A 24703-nucleotide genomic window follows, 5' to 3' on the forward strand; every position below is an offset into this window, starting at 1 on the left:
TCTCACTCCTCGTGGCAGGTTCACACCCCGCAGGCAGATCTCTAAACTGGAGCCGAACCGTTCCCCAAATCCAGCGCTTTAGCAGCAGCTTTGCTAGGAAAGCGCTGACGTCCCCAAGTAACGTAAGAGCCAGAGCGCTGTGTCCAGGATCTTCTCTTGGGCCCCTCACCGTGGTGTCTGTCAGGCGCAAGGAGAAACCAGGGAAATGTTCTCATGGTGTTTAAGGGCAGAAGGGGCCATTAGCTCAGCTAGTCTGACCCCCGAATAACACAGAATTACACCATGACACACATTGATCCCACAGACCTTAGATAGATCAAAGCGTTTCAGCCCTCAGGAAGGAGGCTAAACTGGGTACCAGAGGCAGCGAACAAGGGGCCCCCAAGGCAATGGCAGGGAGCTGACGAGGTGAAATATGCCCAGATGATCCCAGCAGGCGACCCACCCCCATGCTGCAGAGGTGAGAGTCCCTGTCCCTCCTGCCCTTAAGAATCTCTGGTGGTAAGTGGGTCCCCCCAGTTCCCCAGATAAGAATCCTCCATGTGGTTTCCCTGGCTTCACCTCCAGATAAGAACATTGTGTGGAGGGGGTGGGAGGCAGGTTGTCTGGCAGATATGTAAAGGGGGACTGTGTGTCCCTGTCTGGCCCAGGCTCCTGGGAGGAAGTGATCTCAGTGTGTCTGGCTGTCTCCATTCCTCCCACCCATAAGAATCCCTGGTGTGTGGGTGCACCCTAGACCATTAAGGATCTCTGGTGGGTGGGTGTCTCTCTCCCCTAGTCAGGATCTCTGGGGCGTGCCTGTATAAAAAGAGACTTTGACTCACCCAGGCTGGGCTGCCATCATGGAACAGACCAGGTCCTTCTGTGGAGGGTTTGCGTTCCTCCAATGATGTGATCTCAGTGTGTGTGGGTGTCCCTGTCCCTTCAACCCTTAACAATCCCTGGTGCATGGGTGCGCTGGGCCCCATTACAATCCCCTCTGTCTTACCCCCCATGAGGGATCCGGTCGCTGTGGGTGTTCTCCACGCTACTGGGGGTGTCTGGTGCCCCTGTCCCTCCTGGTTAATAGTGGAGTGTGTGGGTGTCCCCGCCCCCGCCCGTTAAGGATCCGTGTTGTGCGGATGCCCCCGTTCTTCTCATTAAGAATGGTGCAACGGAGCATATGGGTGTGTCCCCCACCCCATGAACTAGCTCCCATGTATGGTTCCCTGCTCCCATCCAGGCTCTGTGGTGTGTCGGTGTCTCTGTTCCCCTTTTCAAGATCCGTGTGCAGGGGGGCGTCCCTCCCCCCAAGTCAGAATCCCCAGCGTGTGGGTGCTCCCATCCCCCCTCCAGGCTCTGCGGGGGGGGGGGGGGTCTTAAAAGAGACCGTGTCTCACTGTCTTGCCCAGGCTACGCTGCAGGGGCTACTCACAGGCACAATCCCACTACTGATCGGCACAGGAGTTTTGACGTGCTCTGTTTCCGACCTGGGCTGGTTCACCCCTCCTTAGGCAACCTGGAGACCCTGAGCTTCCCCGGGATCACCATATTGATGCTGAACGTAATGCAGACACCCGATCGGCACAGCCCCCTGCAGCCCAGAACTCCTGAGCGCAAGCGATCTGCCGGCTTCAATCTCCCCAGGCGCTGGGATCAAAGGCACCAGGCAGGGAGCCCGGCTTATTTTGCTGCCTGGAAGCTGGAGCTTTAAACTCTGCTTGTGAGATCTGTGCCTTGGCCAGACGGGGACAGCCTGGAACTGGGAAATGCTCCTGGTTCCCCCGCCCCCATCTCATGTTGAGCTGCAGGCACCGCTGTCCTCCCAGGTAAGATCCCGGATGTTTCGGTGCCCCCTTTCCCCGCCCAGGTGTCCGGGTACCTCTGCCCCCCATACAGAATCCTGGATGTGTGGGTGTCCCTCCCTCTGCAGAGGATCCCGGAGTGTGGATGCCCTTGCCCCCCCTACAAGATCCTGAGTGTGTGGGTGCCACTCTCCCCCCGCAGAAGATCTCTGGTGGGTGGGTCCCCAGGGTGTGAGTGCTCCCATCCCCCGATACAGGCTGGGGGAGGGGGGGTATAACTGGCTCTCCCTGTCCTGCCCAGGCGGTGCTACAGCAGCTGTTCACAGGGGCAGCAACCCCACTGTCACCCTGCAGCTTTAACCTGCTCCAGGGGTGACCTGCTTCACCCTCCTGTGGGAGCCCGGGGACCCCGAACTGCCCAGAGTCACCTGATTGATGCCGAGCTTAGCACAGACACCGGCTCAGCATGGCAGGGTGCTGCCCTGAGCCCTGACAACCAGCTTCCCTCCGCCTCCTGCTGCACAGCGAGGATCCCACGTGAGAGCCTTTGTGCCCCGCGTGTCCAGACAGGTCCGTTCCAGCTCCAGCTTTCAACTCTGCTTGTGAGCTCCCATCTCCGGCCACACGGGGGCAGCACTAATGGTCTCATCTAAATTTGACCCTTCAGACCGCAGATTATAACCGAGCCGGCAGATTATAACCCAGGAAGCCAAATCCTTCCCCAAACTGACCGTTGAAGCAGAAGCTCCCCTTGGAAAGATCAGGAATTTTGCCTTTAAAAACAAGGAAAATGTGCATTGCTCTCTTCTGTCCACAGCGAGAGATTGAAGAAACTCAATTGATTTCATTGACTGGAGGTTAAGAGGGGATTTAGTCACTGATTTTAAATACACAGTTTTAAAAATTCCCAGAGGGGGGAATATCTGATTTTAAAGGGTTCTTTAATTCACCAGACAAAGGTTGAACATGATCCCCTTGGTTTGCAGTCAATGTCACAAAACACCAACTGGAAATTACCATTTTTTAACCGTGAGGCTAATTATCTAGTGGAACAAGTTCTGCGCAGGAATTGGTTAATTCCCCATCACTGCCCTGTGTAAATGAAGACCGCAGCTCTTGCTGCAAGACACCTGGTGTGTGGGTGTCCCTGTTCCCCCTTCAGAACCTCTGGTACATGGTGCTTCCCTCCTCCCAGTTCAAGATCCCCATCATGTGGGTGCTCCCATCCAGGATCTCTGGTGGGTGTCTCTGTCCCCCACCCCATGAACTAGCTCCCATGTGTGGTTTCCCCTGCCTGCCCCCATCCAGGATCTGTGGGTGTCTCTGTTCCCCTTTTCAAGATCCGTGTTGCAGGGGGGCATCCCTCCCCCCAAGTCAGAATCCCCAGCGTGTGGGTGTCCCATCCCCCCCTCCAGGCTCTGCGGGGGGTGTCTGTATAAAAAGAAACCATGTCTCACTGTCTTGCCCAGGCTATGCTGCAGGGACTATTCACAGGTGTGATCCCACTACTGATCAGCAGGGGAGTTTTGACCTGCTCCGTTTCCAACCTGGGCTGGTTCACCCCTCCTTAGGCAACCTGGGGACCCCAAGCTTCCCTGTGATCATCATATTGATGCTGAACTTAGTGCTGACACCCGATCGGCACAGCCCCCTGCAGCCCAGAACTCCTGAGCTCAAGTGATCCGCCGGCCTCAGCCTCCCCAGGAGCTGGGATCACAGGCACCAGCCATGGAGCCTGGCTGCTTTTATTGCTTGGCAGCTGGAGCTTTAAACTCTCCTTGTGAGCTCTGTGCCTTGGCCAGACGGGGACAGCCTGGAACTGGGAAATGATCCTGCTTTCCCCGCCCCCGTCTCATGTCTGGATGCAGGCTTCTCTCTCCTCTCATGTAAGATCCCAGATGTTTCGGTGCCCCCCATCCCCCATCCAGGAGCCCAGGTGTCCAGGTAACTCTGCCCCCCCGTACAACATCCTGGGAGTGTGGGTGCCACTCTCCCCCCCAGCAGATCTCTGGTGGGTGGGTCCCCAGGGTGTGAGCGCTCCCATCCCCCGATACAGGCTGGGGGGGGGGTATAACTGGCTCTCCCTGTCCTGCCCAGGTGGTGCTACAGCAGCTGTTCACAGGGGCAGCAACCCCACTGTCACCCTGCAGCTTTACCCTGCTCCAGGGGTGACCTGCTTCACCCTCCTGTGGGAGCCCGGGCACCCCGAACTTCCCAGAATCATCTGATTGATGCCGAGCTTAGCACAGACACCGGCTCAGCATGGCAGGGTGCAGCCCTGAGCCCTGACAATCAGCTTCCCTCCGCCTCCTGCTGCTCAGCGAGGGTCCCATGCGAGAGGCTTCGAGCCCCGCGTGTCCTGCCAGGTCCCTCTCAGCTCCAGCTTTCAACTCTGCTGAAATGATGGAAATGAGGCATCAGCCTTGTATAGTCTCTTGCCATGTGGTCTTTGCTTTCTTTGTCTCAAGGACACTCTATCCAGCACGTGGCATAGAAAAACCTGAGTTCTGTCCATAGGCAGGTCCCTGCATACCCTGCTGAGTCACAAGGTGTATCTGCCTTCTCTCAATGGGTCAGTTGTATAGCTGATGGTCCTTAATTGGGTGATCCACAGGGAGTAGCTCAAACCCCCAAAGTGCCTGGGCAGGGGCAGGACATTAGCACAGGAAGGGAGGGGTGTGGCAGTGACACCACAAAGGCCTTTTGCAGGACCTCAGACTATTGGTCAAAGGTGGTGGGGAGGTGGTGACCTCACAGAGAGATGCTGACATCAGGAAGACAGGACAGGGGCGAGGGACCAGGGAAACCTCAGAGACCCCTGTGGCTTTGCTTCAGCAAGTCTCCTTCTCGAGGTCTCTCTTTGAGGACTGAGAGAGTATTCGGGTTCACGTACATGGGCACCAGGAGGAACCTCTTTCGAGTTTTCTCCCTCCCTTTTAGTGAGTTTACTAGAAAACAGCCGTCCCTGTTTAGAAGGTAAGAGCCTCCTCGAGGTTTGAAACCTGTTCAGTCTGATCCATCTGGTGACAGTTGAATTCTAGGCATGGAAAACACGAGCTTAAGGAGGCAGAATTTTATTCCGTACAAGGGATTTTGTCCCTTAAAATCACTGGGGACATTAGGGTTTGTTCTTTTTGTTTCACCTTTTCCTCCATCCATCCCTCCCTCCCTCCTTTCTCTTCGTCTCTTGCTTCTTTTGTCCTTTCTCCTGTTCCCCTCCCAAAACCAGGACCAGTGTCGGGGTGTGTTTGGGGCGGGGGCAGAAGAGGGGGATGGGCGGCATCGGGGGAGCTCAGGGGTTGGGCACGGGGGCAGAGAGGGGATGGGCGGCACTGGGGATTGGGAGCTCGGGGGTGTTTGGGGCGGGGCAGAGAGGGGATGGGCGGCACCAGAGGAGGGGCGCTCGGGGTGTTGGGGCGGGCAGAGAGGGGAGGGGTGGCACTGGGGAGGGGAGCTCAGGGGAGGTTGGGGCGGGGCAGAGAGGGGATGGGCGGCACTGGGGAGGGGAGCTCGGGGTTGGGGGCGGGGGCAGAGAGGGGATGGGCAGCACTGGGGAGGGGAGCTCAGGGGTTGGGGCGGGGCAGAGAGGGTGATGGGCGGCACTGGGGAGGAGCTCGGGGTGTTTGGGGCGGGGCAGAGAGGGGATGGGCGGCACTGGGGAGGGGAGCTCAGGGGTTGGGGGCGGGGCAGAGAGGGGATGGGCGGCACTGGGGAGGAGCTCAGGGGTTGGGGGCAGGGGCAGAGAGGGGATGGGCAGCTCAGGGGTTGGGGCGGGGCAGAGAGGGGATGGGCGGCACTGGGGAGGAAGCTCGGGGTTGGGGGCAGGGCAGAGAGGGGATGGGCGGCACTGGGGAGGGGAGCTCGGAGGGGTTGGGGGCGGGGGCAGAGAGGGGATGGGCGGCACTGGGGAGGGAGAGCTCGGGGGTTGGGGCGGGGCAGAGAGGGGATGGGCGGCAGCGGGGTAGGGGAGCTCGGGGTTTGGGGCGGGGGCAGAGAGGGGATGGGCGGCACTGGGGTGGGGAGCTCAGGGGCTGGGGGCTGAGAGGGGATGGGCGGCAGCGGGGAGGGGAGCTCAGGGGTTGGGGGCGGGGCAGAGAGGGATGGGCGGCACTGGGGAGGGGAGCTCGGGGTGGTTGGGGCAGGGGCAGAGAGGGGATGGGCGGCACTGGGGATGGGGAGCTCGGGGTGGTTGGGGCAGGGTCAGAGAGGGGATGGGCGGCACTGGGGATGGGGAGCTCAGGGGTTGGGGCGGGGAAGAGAGCAGGATGGGCGGCACTGTGGGTGGGGAGCTCAGGGGTTGGGGGCTGAGAGGGGATGGGCGGCAGCGGGGAGGGGAGCTCAGGGGTTGGGGGCGGGGCAGAGAGGGGAGGGGCGGCATTGGGGAGGGAGCTCAGGGGTTGGGGGCGGGAAGAGAGGGGATGGGCGGCACTGGGGAGGGGAGCTCAGGGGTTGGGGGTGGGGGCAGAGAGGGGAGGGGCGGCACTGGGGAGGGGAGCTCAGGGGTGTTTGGGGTGGGGGCAGAAGAGGGGAGGGGCGGCACTGGGGTTGGGGAGCTCAGGGGTTGGGGGCAGGGCAGAGAGGGAGAGGGGAGGCACTGGGGAGGGGGCGCGGGGGTGTTGGGGGCGGGGAGGAGGGGAGGGGCGGCACTGGGGAGGGAGCTCAGGGGTTGGGGGCGGGGAGGAGGGGAGGGGCGGCAGTGGGGAGGGGAGCTCAGGGGTTGGGGCGGGGCAGAGAGGGGATGGGCGGCACTGGGGAGGGGAGCTCAGGGTTTGGGGGCGGGGCAGAGAGGGGATGGGCGGCAGTGGGGAGGGGAGCTCAGGGGTTGGGGCGGGGCAGAGAGGGGATGGGCGGCAGTGGGGAGGAGCTCAGGGGTTGGGGGCGGGGCAGAGAGGGGAGGGCGGCACTGGGGAGGGAGCTCAGGGGTGGTTGGGGGCAGGGCAGAGAGGGGATGGGCGGCAGTGGGGAGGAGCTCAGGGGTTGGGGCGGGGCAGAGAGGGGAGGGGCGGCAGTGGGGAGGGAGCTCGGGGGGTTGGGCTGCTCAGGAGCCGCCTCGCGAACGCTTCAAGGCCACGTGACGCCCTCTCGGAAGCTCCGCCTCTCCCGAGACAGCCAATAGGAAGAGGAGGCAGAGCCCTGACCAATGGGAGCGCGAGAAGAAACCTTCCCCCCCCGCCCAGTTCCAGTGCGAGGTTGGGGGCTGCACTGACCAGAGCCCCCAGCAGGGTGCATCGGGGGGGGCTGCACTGACCAGAGCCCCCAGCCGGGTGCATGGGGGGCGGGGCTGCAGTGACCAGAGCCCCCAGCAGGGTGCATCGGGGGGGGGGGGCGCTGCACTGCCCCGAGCCCCCCGCAGGGTGCCGCGGGGGGGCGGGGCTGCAGTGACCAGAGCCCCCAGCAGGGTGAATCGGGGGGGGGGCTTCAGTGACCAGAGCCCCCAGCAGGGTGCATTGGGGGCTGCAGTGACCAGAGCCCCAGCAGGGTGCATCGGGGGCTGCAATGACCAGAGCCCCAGCCGGGTGCATCTGGGGCTGCAGTGACCAGAGCCCCAGCAGTGTGCAGCGGGGGGCTGCAGTGACCAGAGCCCCAGCAGGGTGCATCGGGGGCTGCAGTGACCAGAGCCCCAGCAGTGTGCATGGGGGTTGCAGTGACCAGAGCCCCAGCAGGGTGCATCGGGGTGGGGAGCTGCAGTGACCAGAGCCCCAGCAGGGTGCATCGGGGGCTGAGTGACCAGAGCCCCAGCAGTGTGCATCGGGGCTGCAGTGTCCAGAGCCCCCAGCAGTGTGCATCGGGGGCTGCAGTGACCAGAGCCCCAGCAGGGTGCAGCGGGGGCTGCAGTGACTAGACCCCAGCAGGGTGCAGCGGGAGGGGCTGCAGTGACCAGAGCCCCAGCAGGGTGCATGGGGGCTGCAGTGACCAGAGCCCCAGCAGGGTGCATTGGGGGCTGCAGTGACCAGAGCCCCAGCAGGGTGCAGCGGGGAGGGCTGCAGTGACCAGAGCCCCAGCAGGGTGCATCGGGGCTGCAGTGACTAGACCCCAGCAGGGTGCAGCGGGGGTCTGCACTGACCAGACCCCAGCAGGGGCTGCCGGCCGGGGGTTCCTGCAGTCTGGTGCCATTCACAGGAGACCCGCAATAGCCTGACCCCACCCCTGTCCGAGCTCCTGCCCTGCCCCCAGCCCACTGCCTCTTGAGCAGCCCCCTGCGGTGTCACCACTACCCCCGGCTGTGTCCCCGCAGCTTCCCAGCCCCCAGCTCCTCCGGTGGCCCCACACTTCCTCCCTGCAGCCTGCCCCATTCCCCTGAGTCCCAGCTTCACCCCGACATCTCTCCAACCCACCTCCCCATCGCAGCCTCTGCCCCCAGTGCCCCGGCCCTGCTCCCCGTAGGGGGCTTGAGAGGCCCCACCCCCGGCCGCTCCACTCCCACAATGGGCAGCTGCTGGCGCTGAGGAAGGGGTCTGGGCCAGGCCAGGTGCTGGGCCGATCCTGGTGAAAGAGAGACGAGCCGGCAAGGCTGAGAGGCCCCTCCCTTGTCTGGGGGGACAGGGCCCCACAATTTGGCCAGTGTCACCCTCCCCCATCCAGAGGAGACGTCCGCTCCCAGCAGGCCGTGCTCCATCTCCACCCCGCAGGGAGGAGCCCCCAGTCCACCAGTGCCCCCATCAGCAGCCAAGCCGAACCTGCCCCTTCTCCCCTGCGAGGGCTGCAGGACTCCTGCCCCGCAGCACCAGCCTCCCCATGTCCCCGGGGTGGGGTGGGGAAGGGGATTCCTTCTTCCCATTGCCCAGATCCCACCCCCACCCCGGGCTGCCCAGACGGGAGCCAGGGGCTGCAGCAGTTGGCTGCTTCCCCAGGGCTCCCAAGGAGCCGCCAGGAGAAGGGACGAGATTCTCCACGGCGCTGCAGCCGTTCACACTGGGACCCGTCTCACACGGGGGAAACTGAGGCACCAGGGAGGGCGAGATGGGCTGCACCAGCTCAGATTGGGAGTCTGGGGGAGAGCCAGGAATAGAACCCAGGAGTCCTGGCTCCATGGGCAGCTTGGGACTCCTCCACTTGGGGAGGCTGGGCGGGCCCGGACTGTGGCCCTGCCCCAAGGCCTGCTGCCACTCAGCCTCCTCCTGCCAAAGCCCCGCCCACACGCCCCCTCCACCCCGCCCACACTCCCCCTTCAGCCCCGCCCACACTCCCCCTCTCAGGACCCCTTTGTTCCACTCCCCTGACCCCCCCCGCCCACCTCTCACGTCTCTTCCCCCGAGGCCCTGCCACTTGTGCCTCTTCGCCCCCACCCCAAGGCCCCCCCGCCTGCCTCTCTGCCGTTTGCACCCCCGGCCTCTCCCCCCACGACCCCATGTGGCCGGATGGAGCTTGGGAAAGGGCGAGGTGAGGATGGGGCCTTGCGGGGGAGAGGACGAGTGGAAGCAGGGCCTCTGGGTGGAGCACGGGCCAGGTGCCTCCCCGGGCCCCTTATACCCACCGCCCCTGCCTGGCTCCCGGCCTCCCCGGCTCTAACCACTAGACCCAGCGGCACTGGGACAATTTGTATAGTGGGAGGTGCTGAGAGCCAGTGAACAAACCTGTAAACCCTGCACAGGATGGAAACCACTTCAAGCCGGGGGGGGCACCACGACTCGCCCCCACTCCCTTCCCAGAGCCAGCGGTGGGACCCGGATACCCTGGCTCCCAACCCCCACTCTAACCACTAGTCAGCACTGCCCTGCCACAGCTGGGGAGAAGAACCAGGAGTCCTGACTCCCAGCCCGGCCGTGGGTGGAGCAGGACGTACTGGCCATGGGCTCAGCTGGGCATCACTTACCATTAGGCTGGATGGTATCCCAGTGCTGACCTCCAGACCCACAGCTCTGCTGGTGCCCCTCACTCCCGACCCGCAGCCCCTTGGTTCCCCCCAGCACTGACGGTGCCCCTCACTCCCGACCCGCAGCCCCTGCTATCCTAGTCCTGACCTCAAGACCCACAGCTTTGCCGGTGCCCCTCACTCCCGACCCGCAGCCCCTGCTATCCTAGTCCTGACCTCCAGACTCACAGCTCTGCCGGTGCCCCTCACTCCCGACCCGCAGCCCCTCCTATCCCAATCCTGATCTCCAGACCCACAGCTCTGCTGGTGCCCCTCACTCCCGACCCGCAGCCCCCGCTATCCAGTCCTGACCTGCAGACTCACAGGTCTGCCGGTGTCCCTCACTCCCGACCCGCAGCCCCTGCTATCCCAGTCCTGACCTGCAGACCCACAGCTCTGCCGGTGCCCCTCACTACCGACCCGCAGCCCCTGCTATCCCAGTCCTGACCTGCAGACCCACAGCTCTGCCGGTGCCCCTCACTCCCGACCCGCAGCCCCTGCTATCCCAGTCCTAATCTCCAGACCCAAAGCTCTGCCGGTGCCCCTCACTCCCGACCCGCAGCCCCCGCTATCCAGTCCTGACCTGCAGCCTCACAGCTCTGCCGGTGCCCCTCACTCACGACCCGCAGCCCCCGCTTTCCCAGTCCTGACCTTCAGACTCACAGTTCTGCTGCTGCCCCTCACTCCCGACCCGCAGCCCCTCCTATCCCAATCCTGATCTCCAGACCCACAGCTCTGCTGATGCCCCTCACTCCCGACCTGCAGCGACTGGGCTTCCCGCGGAGCTCCCCAGTCACTGTGCTGCCGGTGCCCCTCACTCCCGACCCGCAGCCCCTCCTATCCCAATCCTGATCTCCACACCCACAGCTCTGCTGGTGCCCCTCACACCCGACCCGCAGCCCCCTGGATTCCTCGCTGAGCTCCCCAGTTACTGCGCTGCCGGTGCCCCTCACTCCCGACCCGCAGCCCCTTAGGCGTACACCAGCTCTGACGGTGCCCCTCACTCCCGACCCGCAGCCTCTGCTTTCCCAGTCCTGACCTCCAGACTCACAGCTCTGCTGATGCCCCTCACTCCTGACCCACAGACCCCTGGGTTCCCTTCAGCTCTATCGGTTCCCCTCACTCCCGTCCCGCAGCCCCCTGGGTTCCCCCCAGCTCTAGTGGTGCCCCTCACTCCTGACCCGCAGCCCCTGCTATCCCAGTCCTGATCTCCACACCCACAGCTCTGCTGGTGCCCCTCACTCCCGACCCGCATCCCCCTGGATTCCCCGCTGAGCTACCCAGTTACTGCGCTGCCGGTGCCCCTCACTCCCGACCTGCAGCCCCTACTATCCCAGACCTGACCTCCAGACTCACAGCTCTGCTGGTGCCCCTCACTCCCGACCCGCAGCCCCTACTATCCCAGACCTGAGCTCCAGACTCACAGCTCTGCTGGTGCCCCTCACTCCCGACCCGCAGCCCCTCCTATCCCAGTCCTGACCTCCAGCCTCACAGCTCTGCTGGTGCCCCTCACTCCCGACCCGCAGCCCCCTAGTCTTCCTCCAGCTCTGCCGGTGCCCCTCATTCCCGACCCGCAGCCCCTCCTATCCCAATCCTGATCTCCAGATCCACAGCTCTGCTGGTGCCCCTCACTCCCGACTTGCAGCGACTGGGCTTCCCGCAGAGCTCCCCAGTCACTGTGCTGCCGGTGCCCCTCACTCCTGACCCACAGACCCCTGGGCTTCCTTCAGCTCTACCGGTGCCCCTCACTCCCGACCCGCAGCCCCCTGGGTTCCCCCCAGCTCTAGTGGTGCCCCTCACTCCTGACCCGCAGCCCCTGCTATCCCAGTCCTGACCTCCAGACTCACAGTTCTGCTGCTGCCCCTCACTCCCGACCCTCAGCCCCTCCTATCCCAATCCTGATCTCCACACCAAGAGCTCTGCTGGTGCCCCTCACTCCCGACCCGCAGGCCCTTAGGCGTCCACCAGTTCTGACGGTGCCCCTCACTCCCGACCCACAGACCCCTGGGCTTCCTTCAGCTCTACCGGTGCCCCTCACTCCCGACCCGCAGCCCCCTGGGTTCCCCCCAGCTCTAGTGGTGCCCCTCACTCCTGACCCGCAGCCCCCGCTTTCCCAGTCCTGACCTTCAGACTCACAGTTCTGCTGCTGCCCCTCACTCCCGACCCGCAGCCCCTCCTATCCCAATCCTGATCTCCAGACCCACAGCTCTGCTGATGCCCCTCACTCCCGACCTGCAGCGACTGGGCTTCCCGCGGAGCTCCCCAGTCACTGTGCTGCCGGTGCCCCTCACTCCCGACCCGCAGCCCCTCCTATCCCAATCCTGATCTCCACACCCACAGCTCTGCTGGTGCCCCTCACACCCGACCCGCAGCCCCTCCTATCCCAATCCTGATCTCCACACCCACAGCTCTGCTGGTGCCCCTCACACCCGACCCGCAGCCCCCTGGATTCCTCGCTGAGCTCCCCAGTTACTGCGCTGCCGGTGCCCCTCACTCCCGACCCGCAGCCCCTTAGGCGTACACCAGCTCTGACGGTGCCCCTCACTCCCGACCCGCAGCCTCTGCTTTCCCAGTCCTGACCTCCAGACTCACAGCTCTGCTGGTGCCCCTCACTCCTGACCCACAGACCCCTGGGTTCCCTTCAGCTCTATCGGTTCCCCTCACTCCCGTCCCGCAGCCCCCTGGGTTCCCCCCAGCTCTAGTGGTGCCCCTCACTCCTGACCCGCAGCCCCTGCTATCCCAGTCCTGATCTCCACACCCTCAGCTCTGCTGGTGCCCCTCACTCCCGACCCGCATCCCCCTGGATTCCCCGCTGAGCTACCCAGTTACTGCGCTGCCGGTGCCCCTCACTCCCGACCTGCAGCCCCTACTATCCCAGACCTGACCTCCAGACTCACAGCTCTGCTGGTGCCCCTCACTCCCGACCCGCAGCCCCTACTATCCCAGACCTGAGCTCCAGACTCACAGCTCTGCTGGTGCCCCTCACTCCCGACCCGCAGCCCCTCCTATCCCAGTCCTTTCCTCCAGCCTCACAGCTCTGCTGGTGCCCCTCACTCCCGACCCGCAGCCCCCTAGTCTCCCTCCAGCTCTGCCGGTGCCCCTCACTCCCGACCCGCAGCCCCTGCTATCCCAGTCCTGACTCCAGACTCACAGCTCTGCTGGTGCCCCTCACTCCCGACTTGCAGCGACTGGGCTTCCCGCAGAGCTCCCCAGTCACTGTGCTGCCGGTGCCCCTCACTCCTGACCCACAGACCCCTGGGCTTCCTTCAGCTCTACCGGTGCCCCTCACTCCCGACCCGCAGCCCCCTGGGTTCCCCCCAGCTCTAGTGGTGCCCCTCACTCCTGACCCGCAGCCCCTGCTATCCCAGTCCTGACCTCCAGACTCACAGTTCTGCTGCTGCCCTCACTCCCGACCCGCAGCCCTCCTATCCCCATCCGGATCGCCACACCAAGAGCTCTGCTGGTGCCCCTCACTCCCGACCCGCAGCCCCCTGGATTTCCCGCTGAGCTCCCCAGTTACTGCGCTGCCAGTGCCCCTCACTCCCGACCCGCAGCCCCTACTATCCCAGTCCTGACCTCCAGCCTCACAGCTCTGCTGGTGCCCCTCACTCCCGACCCGCAGCCCCCTCGAGTCCTCGCTGTTCTCCACAGGTACAGCGCTGCTGGTGCCCCTCACTCCCGACCCGCAGCCCCTTAGGCGTCAACCAGCTCTGACGGTGCCCCTCACTCCCGACCCGCAGCCCCTGCTATCCCAGTCCTGACCTCCAGACTCTCAGCTCTGCTGGTGCCCCTCACTCCTGACCTGCAGCCCCCTGCACTCCCTCCAGCTCTGACGGTGCCCCTCACTCCCGACCCGCAGCCCCCTCGATTCCTCGCTGAGCTCCCCAGTTACTGCGCTGCTGGTGCCCCTCACTCCCGACCCGCAGCCCCTGCTATCCCAGTTCTGACCTCCAGACTCTCAGCTCTGCTGGTGCCCCTCACTCCCGACCCGCATGGGTCACCCCTGGAGCAGGTTAAAGCTGCAGGTTGACAGTGGGGTTGCTGCCCCTGTGAACAGCTGCTGTAGCACCGCATGGGCAGGACAGGGAGACCCAGTTATACCCCTCCCCCCACAGCCTGTATCGGGGGATGGGAGCACTCACACCCTGGGGCCCCTGAGTTGGGACAGAGGGAGGCCCCCGTGCACCAGGGATGCTGTAAGGGCGAACAGGGGCACCCACCCACGCACCCGAGATCTTCTAGGGGGGGAGAGTGGCACCCACACACTCAGGATCTTGTAGCGGGGAACAAGGGCATCCACACTCTGGGATCCTCTGCAGAGGGACGGACACCCACACACCCAGGATTCTGTATGGGGGGCAGAGGTACCCGGACACCTGGGCGGGGGAAGGGGGCACCGAAACATCCGGGATCTTACCTGGGAGGACAGCGGCGCCTGCAGCTCGACATGAGACGGGGGCAGGGGAAGCAGGAGCATTTCCCAGTTCCAGGCTGTCCCCGTCTGGCCAAGGCACAGCGCTCACAAGCAGAGTTTAAAGCTCCAGCTGCCAGGCTGCAGAACAAGCCGGGCCCTGTGGCTGGTACCTGTGATCCCAGCTCCTGGGGAGGCTGAGGCTGGCAGATCGCTTGAGCTCAGGAGTTCTGGGCTGCAGGGGGCTGTGCCGATCGGGTGTCCGCACTAAGTTCAGCATCAATATGGTGATCCTGGGGAAGCTTGGGGTCCCCAGGTTGCCTAAGGAGGGGTGAACCAGCCCAGGTTGGAAATGGAGCAGGTCAAAACTCCCATGCTGATCAGTAGTGGGATTGCACCTGTGAATAGCCCCTGCAGCGTAACCTGGGCAAGACAGTGAGACACAGTCTCTTTTTATACAGACACCCCCGCAGAGCCTGGAGGGGGGGATGGGAGCACCCACACGCTGGGGATTCTGACTTGGGGTGAGGGACGCCCCCCTGCGACACAGATCTTGAAAAGGGGAACAGTGACACCCACAGCTCCCGGATGGGGGCAGGCAGGGGAAACCACACATGGGAGCTAGTTCATGGGGTGGGGGACAGAGACACTCACCGGAGATCTTGGATGGAAGCACCCACATGATGGGGATCTTGAACTGGGAGCAGGGAAGCACCATGTACCAGAGGTTCTGAAGGGGGAACAGGGACACTCACACACCAGGTGTCTTGCAGCAAGAGCTGCGGTCTTCATTTACACAGGGCAGTGATGGGGAATTAACCACGTCCCTTGCGGAGCTTGTTCCACTAGATGATTAGCCTCATTGAAGTACCCAAACCTTTTAACAATAAGAAGTGAAATGAAATGGCCACATGATGGCAACAGAACCTAAGAAATTTGTTAGTCTCTAAGGTGCCACAGGTACTCCTGTTCTTTTTGAGGATACAGACTAACATGGCTGCTCCTCTGAAACCTAAGAGATGAGAAGCCATGTTCTTGTTCAATGTGCATTGAAGCTGAAAAGGGAGATGTTTCCTCTTTGATTCCTAAGCCCCCAACTCTAATCCACTAAACACCCCTTTCCTCCCACAGCCAGGACTAAAACCCAGGAGTCATAACTCGTGGCCCTCCTTAACCTTCTCTCTGTGAGGAGGAAGAAGAAGCTCTGAGACCCCTGGGCTGTCCCCTTGCCACCCTGCCTGGGCTGCACTTGGAACCCAATGGGGTTTCCTTGGGCAGTTTTGAATCTTGCTCCCAGGAAGGGTGTAATTTTAGGAGCAGGTTCCAAATAGTGCAATTAACCAGCCAGAAGGGGCAGCAGGTATCGGTGTAGGAGCCATTGAAATAATCACAGCAAAGTAGTTCAGGGAAACTGTTATTAATGAAGTGTGAGTGAAAGGTGAGATTCTGATGGTGTCAGTGTCACACTAGAGGGCGCTGAGATGGTTTTAAATTTGTCATCCAAACCCAGCCACCACCTAGCACATGTTTTAACCTCTTCCTCTCTTACTGTTGCTCCTTATCAGGGAAGGGGAGAGAGCAAACGAGCAATAGAAACACAGACCTAGTGACCGAACCAACCTTTCTTTGCTCTGCAGTAACTCATCTTGCATCGGCGGCTGTTGAAGCTACAAGGCAGAGGACTAAGTACAACATTTAAACTTATGTTTGACCTCAGAGAATAAAACAAATGTGTCTGTAGAAAGAGGGGAGTCGAGTTCAATCCCCTGTCACCATCAATGTGCAAACTAGGAACCTGTTGGTGTCACTCGGCCTAAGTAAACCAAAGTTGTGAATTTGGGCCTGAGTGAACCCAAGTTCTTCCATGCTGTGAACTTTAACCAGCCTAAAGGCTTGGCTACACTTGCAAATTTGCAGCGCTGCAGCAGGGTGTGAAAACACACCCTCTCCAGCGCTGCAAATTGCGGCGCTGCAAAGCGCCAGCAGAGCTTTCTCCCAGCGCTGGTGCTTTGACTACACTTAGCGCTTCAAAGCGCTGCCGCGGCAGCGCTGCCACGGCAGCACTTTGAAGTGTAAGTGTAGCCAAAGCCTAAGATGCTAACAAAACAGCAAGCAAAATGTGTAACCGTCAGCTGTCTCAGCTTGCAGCTGCAGGACAGTTTTAAACAGCAAAAAGTGGCGGGGAGGGGGGGAGGAAAATCTGCATGCGTCTGTGCTGTGAAGGCCATAGATAAATATGCAAATGGGAACTTTTCTAACACGCTGAGATGTAATGTTTAAAGTAACTGCTGTTGGGAAGGGAGGGGTGAGGGGGAAAACCAAACAAAAGGCTTACACAAACAAGGGGGGTATAAATGCTGGGACCCCGCCTGCGCGTGGGTGTGCAGGATTTGAGATGCTTTTTCTCCCTGGCACCTTTTTTTGAGCTCAAATAAACGTGGTTTGCTTCTCCACCCTGGTGTGTTAATTAGTGCGACGCACACTGGGCAACGAACCCTGCTGTTGCTCTGCCTCGGGCCCTTTGAGCCGGCAACAAACCTGTTGCTTTGCATTCCTGATGTGTCACCATCATGTGGCTATTCTGTCTCAGCCCCTTTAATTAAAAAATTGTGGTTTTTTCATAGAAACTATATTTTCCTTGTAGAGACACAGGGGCAGATTAATCTACAAAGGGAAGGTGATTCCAAGGCAGTTCTGGAGGAGAAGGGAACGTTTTCAGCATCACTAAATTATTTTGTTGTGCCTCACAGAGAGAGAGAGAGAGAAAATAAACCTATTAATTTGAGCTACCAACACAGTTCACAGCATGAAATACACAATTTTGTGTTCAATGAGTTGTGTTCAGTTACATAATATGAAAAATATGTATTGGGCAATGCATGAAAACCTCACTGCATTGAACAACCCACCTGATCTAGTCAATGTACTACAGAATATTTAAAGAAGTTAAGAAAGATGTGCTTATAAATTAATGTGTTGTGCCATTTACACACACACACAAGACACAGAAGAAACTGAATTATTTGAGCTACTAAAATTTCCATTTTCTCACAGCATTTTAGGTCTCAAGGTTGTTTTAATTTGCTTATTTTTTTGGAACTAGAAATGGGGAAAGAGCACACTGAAGTCAGTGGAATTACCGCAGTGAGGGATTAGTCACATTTTTTGCCACTAACAAAACCTTTGTTAACACAGAGTTAACTTTGACAGTGAATATCTCTTACCTTCCAGAACATCGAGATCAGTAAAACTCAAACTCTGGAAAAACAGGGAATACAGAGTGAGAGTACATGCCTAGATAACCTTAACTCTGCCCTCTGGAAGAGAATCCCTGATAGCATATGAGAACAAGGAAAGGTTTGGGGACAAATTACAGCTACTTCCCAAGAGTTTGTTTCTTCTGAAATTAATTGACCCTGGCCCCATCCATTGATCCTGGCCTGGTGTCTGGCTGTGAAATTTACTGTTTTTATCCCAGCATATTTGTAAAGCAGTCTCTTCTTTAAAAGCTCCTTTATTCTAGGTTATACAAGCAGGTCACTTCCCCAGGTATTTCAAGGAGATGGAATTTTCCTGACCCACAGGGAACTTAAACTAACATGCTCAAGATCACACATTCCTTAGGAGAAAATGAAGGGGAAAAAAAACCAAAACCCACCAAACCGTTGCTGTATCTACCCAAATGATCAATGAGACCAGAAAGTGAGACTGTGCAATTAACTGTCTGGGACTACACTGACTCTGCAGTTACTTGGATGCAGACACACCCAGCTCTACCGTTGGTAAATGTACAGAGACTCTGCTGCTGCTCATGAACTAGCAGCACATGACCTCTGAACAGCTGTCATTCGAATGTATCTGAAAGTCACAAGGAACAACGATCGGTGTTAAAGGAAGGCTGCCATTTATTAGAGCCCCAGTTGATGCCGTGTGCACAAACAGAGGATTGAATGTGTAACAGGGAGTTTGGTAAATCCTGGTTATTTTAGTTTTGTAACAGGCTCCTGTCCACCGCCAGTAGAGTTTTCAGTCCCAATGGCAACTTACTTACCAAATGTAATACAGACTAGTCCATGCCTCCCAAGTGGATTTGGTTCTTGTTCTTCTGCACATTGTAGCCCATGGAGGCCAAGGACCTGCAAATGTGTCTTCATGTGAATTTGTTCAATTGATGAAAACAAACCTAGACACTTGGAGGATTGGAAGTGATTTCAGCTGGGGGACATGTTTGCTAGGTTTTAAGGCATTTGCACAGGAAAACATTGAGTGTGTCCATTCATTTCAGGGATCCCCATTTAGTGGAGCTCCTGGAAATGGAATTATTTTTACTGAAGGAACAGGTTTGTGAGAGGGTACTTGGATTTGAACCAAAGACCACTTGATCTGCAGTCAAACACTCTACCACTGAGCTATACCCCTGTCAAAGGTCTCACCCCCACTTGGAACTGTTGGGCTCCAATGTGGGGACCTGACTTGGTTTCCCTCTAAACTAAAATCCTAGTTTAGATCTAGTAGGCTGCCACCACTCAATCATTAAATGTGGATTGAGACACAGTCCTTCCCCAAAATCCTAGGGGATTCCAAGAGCCCCAAATCCATGGAGTTCTTACACCCAGGAGAAACAAACCATTCCCCCTGCTTCCTCCCCCCTCCCTTTTCCTAGGAGAGACACGGGATCTAACTACAGAGGGATACCTCCCCCTTCTCTTTCCCTGAGAATCCACCCAAGGAAAGACCAACAAGTCCTTAATAGAAAAGAAAAGAATTTATTAAAGACTAAAAAGAAAATACAGAATCTCTATGAGCCCAAGCTGGACACTCATAGGGAATAACCTTATCAATCTCTGGAGAGAATCCCCCCTCCCCCTTTCTCAGTAAAAAGCAATATCAGCAAACAGGAATAAAGCATTTCCTTTAGCAAACACACAACTGCAAATGTAGAAAACAAATCATAAGACTAATTCACCTTTCTAATTAATACTCACTATTAATTAGTAGAAACTACTACAGGAGAACTTGGAGACATGACTGTCCCTCTTAGATTCAAAAAGAGTTCTAACAAAGAACACAGACAAAGGCTTCCCTCCACAGAGATTTGAAATTATCTCGTCTCTGATTGGTCCTTTGGTCAGGTGGTCACCAGGTACTGCATGTTAACCCTTTACAGGTAAAACAGACTTTAACCCTTAACTATCTGTTTATGACAACCCCCATGACATTTGCATAGGCAAGTCAGTGACCTTAAGGATTTTGAAGGACGGGCTCTGCCTCTGAGAGCTCCTTTTCTATTCCCAGACCACAGGGGTTTAAAAAATGGGGTTTGATTAAACTTTATATACACATGTAGACACCACAGCTTGCACACCCACCAACATAGCTTCCCCCACTGACATAGCTACCACCTCTCGGGGAGATGGGTTAACTGCACGGACAGGACAGCTCTCTCCCCTCCGCTTAGAGCAGCTTCATTATTTATGAACAGGTGGGAAAGAACCTCCTGAATGGACAGCAACCAATGTATCAAATATTGCTGTGTCTGCATTCAATATGGGTAACTGGTCATATTGGGCTGGATTAGTAGGAGCGTTGCCAGCAGATGGAGGGAAGTGATTATTCCCCTCTAGTCAGCACTGGTGAGGCCACATCTGGAGCACTGCGTCCAGTTTTCACTCCCCGCCCCCACTACAGAAACAAATTGGAGAGAGTCTGGGGGAGGGCAACAAAAGTGATTAGGGGGCTGGAAGACATGATTTATGAGGAGAGGCTGAGGGAACTGGGATTGTTTAGTCTGCAGAAGAGAAGAATGAGGCGGGAGTTGATCGCTGCTTTCAACTACCTGAAAGGGGGTTCCAAAGAGGATGGATCTAGACTGTTCACAGGGGCACCAGATGACAGAATGAGGAGCAATGGTCCCAAGTTGCGGTGGGGAAGGTTTAGGTTGGATCTTAGGAAAACCCTTTTTCACTAGGAGGGTGGTGAAGCACTGGAATGGGTTCCCTAGGGAGGTGGTGGAATCTCCTTCCTGAGAGGTTTTTAAGGTCAGCCTTGACAAAGCCCTGGCTGGGATGATTTAGTTGGGGATTGGGTTGGACTAGATGACCTCCTGAGGTCCCTTCCAACCCTGATATTCCATGATTTGAAGCTGTTCCCGTGTATCAAGGTGAGCTGCAGCTCAGCGAACCCCAAGGATCTGAGCGAGGCGAGCTACTTTGCAGCAGAGGCAGACCAAGCGGCAGGTACAACGCGGGGTCGCACCCCGGCCGGCAGATAGAATCTCATGTGCGAGATCCCGGCTCCTGTTACTTTGCAAAGTGTGTGCGTTTGCTCCGGGTTTTAGCTGTGGGCCAAGTGCCCTCTGGCTTCTCGTCCGGGCTCCGTCCTCCATGCGCCTGAGCATCAGCGGGACTGTCTCAGGAGAGCAGCTGCCCCATCCCAATCTCCGCCCAGCCGGGGAAGGAGCAGAGGCAGCCCGGAGAAAAGACTCCTTTGAGCGCCAGAGACGGCCGGAGCATCTTATTTGCATAGCCACAGTGCATTGCGTGCAGCGAAGCGAGTCCCTGGTCGAGGGGCTGGTTTTGCTCCCTGTGTCCCCGGTTTCGATGATCCAACTCGGGCTGCCAATCGGTTCAATTCCATTTCCTCTGAAAGCTAGCGGTGTAGCGGGCTGGGAGAGTAGTCACCCTGACTTTTGGGAGCGTAGGCGGTTGCCCCGGCAGCGCCTCTGCCACGAGTTCTACATGCTCTGCTTTCTCTTCAGTTCGTATAAATCTTTCGCCTTTTACTAAAGATTTCCGTGGAGAGGAATGTTGATGAGTTTGTACCCAATTTTTTAAGGCTTTGCTTTGGCAAGGCTGTTGCCTGCTGTGAGAAAAACAGAAGAGTGCTCCCTGAGCTGGTGTCACTGGCTGAAACTTTTCTATAGTATGAAAAAAGTATAGGAGGGGGTACCTAGCATTGGCTGCTGTCAGCAGACAGGATACTGGGCTAGGTCTTTAACTTGGACGGGTAGCTGGGAAGACGGTCAATCAGACAGAACCCGTTCGACAAACCTTTTCATTTCCTTGTTATTGCCTGACTCCTTTAATTCTTTTCCTTTTCCTTATTTCCCAGCAGACTGACTAGCCACCAGATTTGGGTGCTAGCAGAGGGACCTGACGAGCTCCTTCTTTTCGGCAGCGTTGAACCAGGGCACAGTCAGATTCTGGATGCTCATCTGAATGTAACGCCTAGCGCTCACCTTTATTTCTGTTTCTTAGCTCTTTTGGGCCATCGGTCTTTGGTCTGACCCGTAGGATCCCTGCATTAGGAGAGATGGCTAATTAATGAGCCCATAAACCTTGGAAATCAAATGAAACCTGAAGTCCGTAGAAGACCTCGAAAGGCCCTTGGGGGTGGAGTGCGAGCTGAGGAAGAGTTCCCTGCACAGCTTACCTCTCCATTCTCGTTTTCCTGTCCTGAGCGGAAAAGCCAGGAAGCAGCTCCGGGTAGGGAGGGGATACCATATGTGTGCAGTGGTTAGACAGGAAACAGCAAGGAACTGGACTCGTATGGAGTGAAACTGTAAGCATCTTCTGTATGCCTGATGACTGCAGGTTTGAGAGAGTTATGTGGGAAGTGGAGGCTTTCGGTGGGCTTTCAGAGGAAATGTAATGGAAAGGCAGCCGAAAGTGGAATCCCAGGTTTTTAAACAATCCTCCACTAACACGCCAAACAGCTCAGGTCTAGTTACTCATTGAAAATTAGAATAAAGTTACAGCAAGATTTCATCATAAATGAAGTCAAACCCTAAAGATTTCAGAACACAACTGCTATAAGGAGCCACGAGGGAAGCAATACAAAGTCAACCTTGCCTCAGAGAAAGGCAGTTAAACAATTTCTCTTTTTTAAAGCAGCATAATCTCCCCAAACGGAAGGGCACTGTTCCCGGAGAAGGGTCCTGGAGAGGGTTTTCCTCGTTGGTGCCGGCCATCCACCTCCCCGAAAGGCGGGAGCTAGGTCGACGGAAGAATTCTTCCGACCAAGGCGCGGACTGATGTAGCCGCGCCGACGACGTTCCCGTGCAGCCCAGGCCCGAGGGTCGGTGCGTGCTGAACAGTTAAGTCAAAACAGCTCCGTCCGTCAGAGGTGTGCAAAAGGGAAAACCCGCTGCTGGGCGACACGGCCACGCCGCCCTAACCCGCAGCGTAGCTAAAGGGCAGTCGGGGAGGCGGTGGGTGGGCCTCAAGTGACGGAAAGCCCTCCTCCAGCATGGGGTTGTGACAGCCTAGTCTCCGTAGCACAGACAGGGTGGCCACCAAGAGACAGGAACAGACAGCGAAAGCCAAAGCGGCCCCAGGGCAAGGGGCGAGAGGCTGCCTGTTGGACGAGGAGACCAGGTGGGACAGGCGTTTTGGACAGGCCGTCCTCCCGTCAAAGGAGGAAGAGCCCGAGAAGAAGGGCCAGGCAAGAAGCTACAACCAGGGAAAGAAGCAGAGCAGGCAGGCAGCTCCCCTTAGAGCCAGTCCAAGCCCCCCAAAAACAGACTAGAGAGCAGATCAGCTGCAAAAGACCAGGAAAAGCCAAGAACACAGAGAGACCCAAGTAAAGGTTCAGAGCTGAGCTTGGCTTACAAGGAGGAACGTGTGACAAAGATACCTAAAAGTACAGGGCCTGTGGAAAAAAGCACTTCCAAAGGTCCAGAATAATAACTGCTTTCCTGAAAATCTGCTTTGCAGTGCACTAAGCCTAAACAGCCCACTGTCAGTTGTCTGTTGTTCAAACCAATCACCAGGGGAGAGCGCGAACGCAGTCCCCCACTACCACAAATTATGCAGTCGAGTTTCCCACATTTGGGGAAATCGCAGGGGTCAGCACACCCGCAGTGCAATGGATGAGCCTCACCCTGGGAAAACCACCTTCGTGATCATGGTATCTCCCCTGCCAGGTAAGTATGAGTTCCTGCTGCCCGGCCGCCGCCCGCCCTCGCTCGCCCGCACTTATAACACACGGGCGGACCGCCGCGCCCCACCGCCGGCCTCGCCCCACCGGCCCACACTGCCGACAGCTGCCCCGACGTGGCCCCCGGAGACCCTCCCTTCCCCACGCCGAGCTCCCGGTGCCAAAGTCGGGCCCTGCCTGGCAGCCTGCGTCCGCTCCCACGATGCTCTGCTCGCACACAGATCTGCATACCCGCTCACGCGGCTCCGCCTCCGCTCGGGCCTCCTCCCCTGCCCGCCCGGGCCGCCGCTCTGCGTGCTCAGCTCTTTGAGCTCAGATGGGGTGTAGTGCTCAGATCGAGTGCGACAGACCTTAACTTTGCCATGTGAGGGTCATTCTATCCCCATTACCTGGCTTGCTTATTTATACCTATGACTGTCTTTAACTGTTGTATGCGTGATGTACCCTCACTGCTTGCTGACTGTATCTTGAACTCACCCACAGTATACCCCACATTGGGGACATTGCACACTGTATAAGTTATGTGCTGTCCAATACCAAAGTACTAGCATCCCCCTATACTCTGTATGTCACCCCTGATGACCAGTAACTGATGTTACAAACTCTCTGTAAAGAAGAGAAACATTATCTAAAGTTGTATCTATTCTTAAACATTTTCTAATAAACATTTAAAACTAAAATTGCCCTATACTCTGTATGTCACCCCCGATGACCAATATCTGACGTTTCAACTCTCTGTATTGTTCATTTTCAAATACTTTCTAATAAACTTTTAAATCTTGGCCTATCCAAGGCCGTGATCAAGTGTCTTGATGTTTTTGGTCTTTTGGCCTCGAGATGAAAACCTTGTCTGTGTCTTGGAAACCTTGAGGTAAAAAATTATCTAAGTTGTAGCGGGTCCCGTCCCGGGAAGCCAGGCCATCAGAGAGACGACGTGGCCCCTGCTGCTGGGGAAAGAGTGCAGCTTGCATTTCGCTTCTCTCGCTCTCCCCACCGGAAGTTGGTCCAATACAAGAATGACCTCCCCTGCCTTGTCTCACGTCAGTTTCTCCTCAGGGCAGAAGGTCGGGTGTTGTCAGCCACTCTCCAGAAACTGGACGGCCACTCGATCCCTTTTGTTACCTGCCAAGTGAGGCTGAGTGCACTGGCAGGCAGCGCCGTTTGAAGAAGTGGAAGATTGGACAAATGACCAGGGAGGAGTATAAAAATATTGCTCAGGCACGCAGGAGTGAAATCAGGAAGGGCAACTCACGCTTGGAGTTGCAGCTAGCAAGAGATGTTAAGAGTAACAACAAGAAGGGTTTCTTCAGGGATGTTAGCAACAAGAAGAAAGTCAAGGAAAGTGTGGGCCCCTTACAGAATGAGGGAGGCGACCTAGTGACAGAGGATGTGGAAAAGCTAATGTACTCAATGCTTCCCACCCTCCCCCTTCGTGATTTTGTCTTCACGAACAAAATCAGCTCCCAGACTGCTGCTCTGGGCAGCACAGCATGGAGAGGAGGTGACCAGCCCTCTGTGGAGAAAGAAGTGCTTCAGGACTATTTAGAAAAGCTGGATGAGCACAAATCCATGGGGCTGGATGCGCTGCATCCGAGGGTGCTAAAGGAGTTGGCGGGTGTGATTGCAGAGCCACTGGTCATTATCTTTGAAAATTCATGGCCATTGGGGGAAGTCCCAAATGACTGGGAAAAGGCTAATGTAGTGCCCATTTTTAAAAGA

General features: G+C 57.8%; 3 non-coding genes across 3 annotated transcripts; 1 reads left to right on the forward strand and 2 right to left on the reverse strand.

The window, feature by feature from the left end:
- Positions 1–18394: 18394 nt before the first annotated feature.
- Positions 18395–18466, reverse strand: TRNAC-GCA. Its single transcript has one exon. It is a non-coding gene; the product is annotated as a tRNA-Cys (tRNA).
- A 2318-nt stretch (positions 18467–20784) lies between these two features.
- On the forward strand, positions 20785–20900 carry LOC120376005. Its single transcript, XR_005586932.1, has one exon. It is a non-coding gene; the product is annotated as a U5 spliceosomal RNA (small nuclear RNA).
- Positions 20901–22814: 1914 nt separating this feature from the next.
- Positions 22815–22978, reverse strand: LOC120376035. The gene has a single exon (XR_005586960.1). It is a non-coding gene; the product is annotated as a U1 spliceosomal RNA (small nuclear RNA).
- Between the last annotated feature and the right edge of the window lie 1725 nt (positions 22979–24703).

The sequence above is a fragment of the Mauremys reevesii genome, linkage group 12 (assembly GCF_016161935.1).
Source record: "Mauremys reevesii isolate NIE-2019 linkage group 12, ASM1616193v1, whole genome shotgun sequence".
Taxonomy (NCBI): Eukaryota; Metazoa; Chordata; order Testudines; family Geoemydidae; genus Mauremys; species Mauremys reevesii.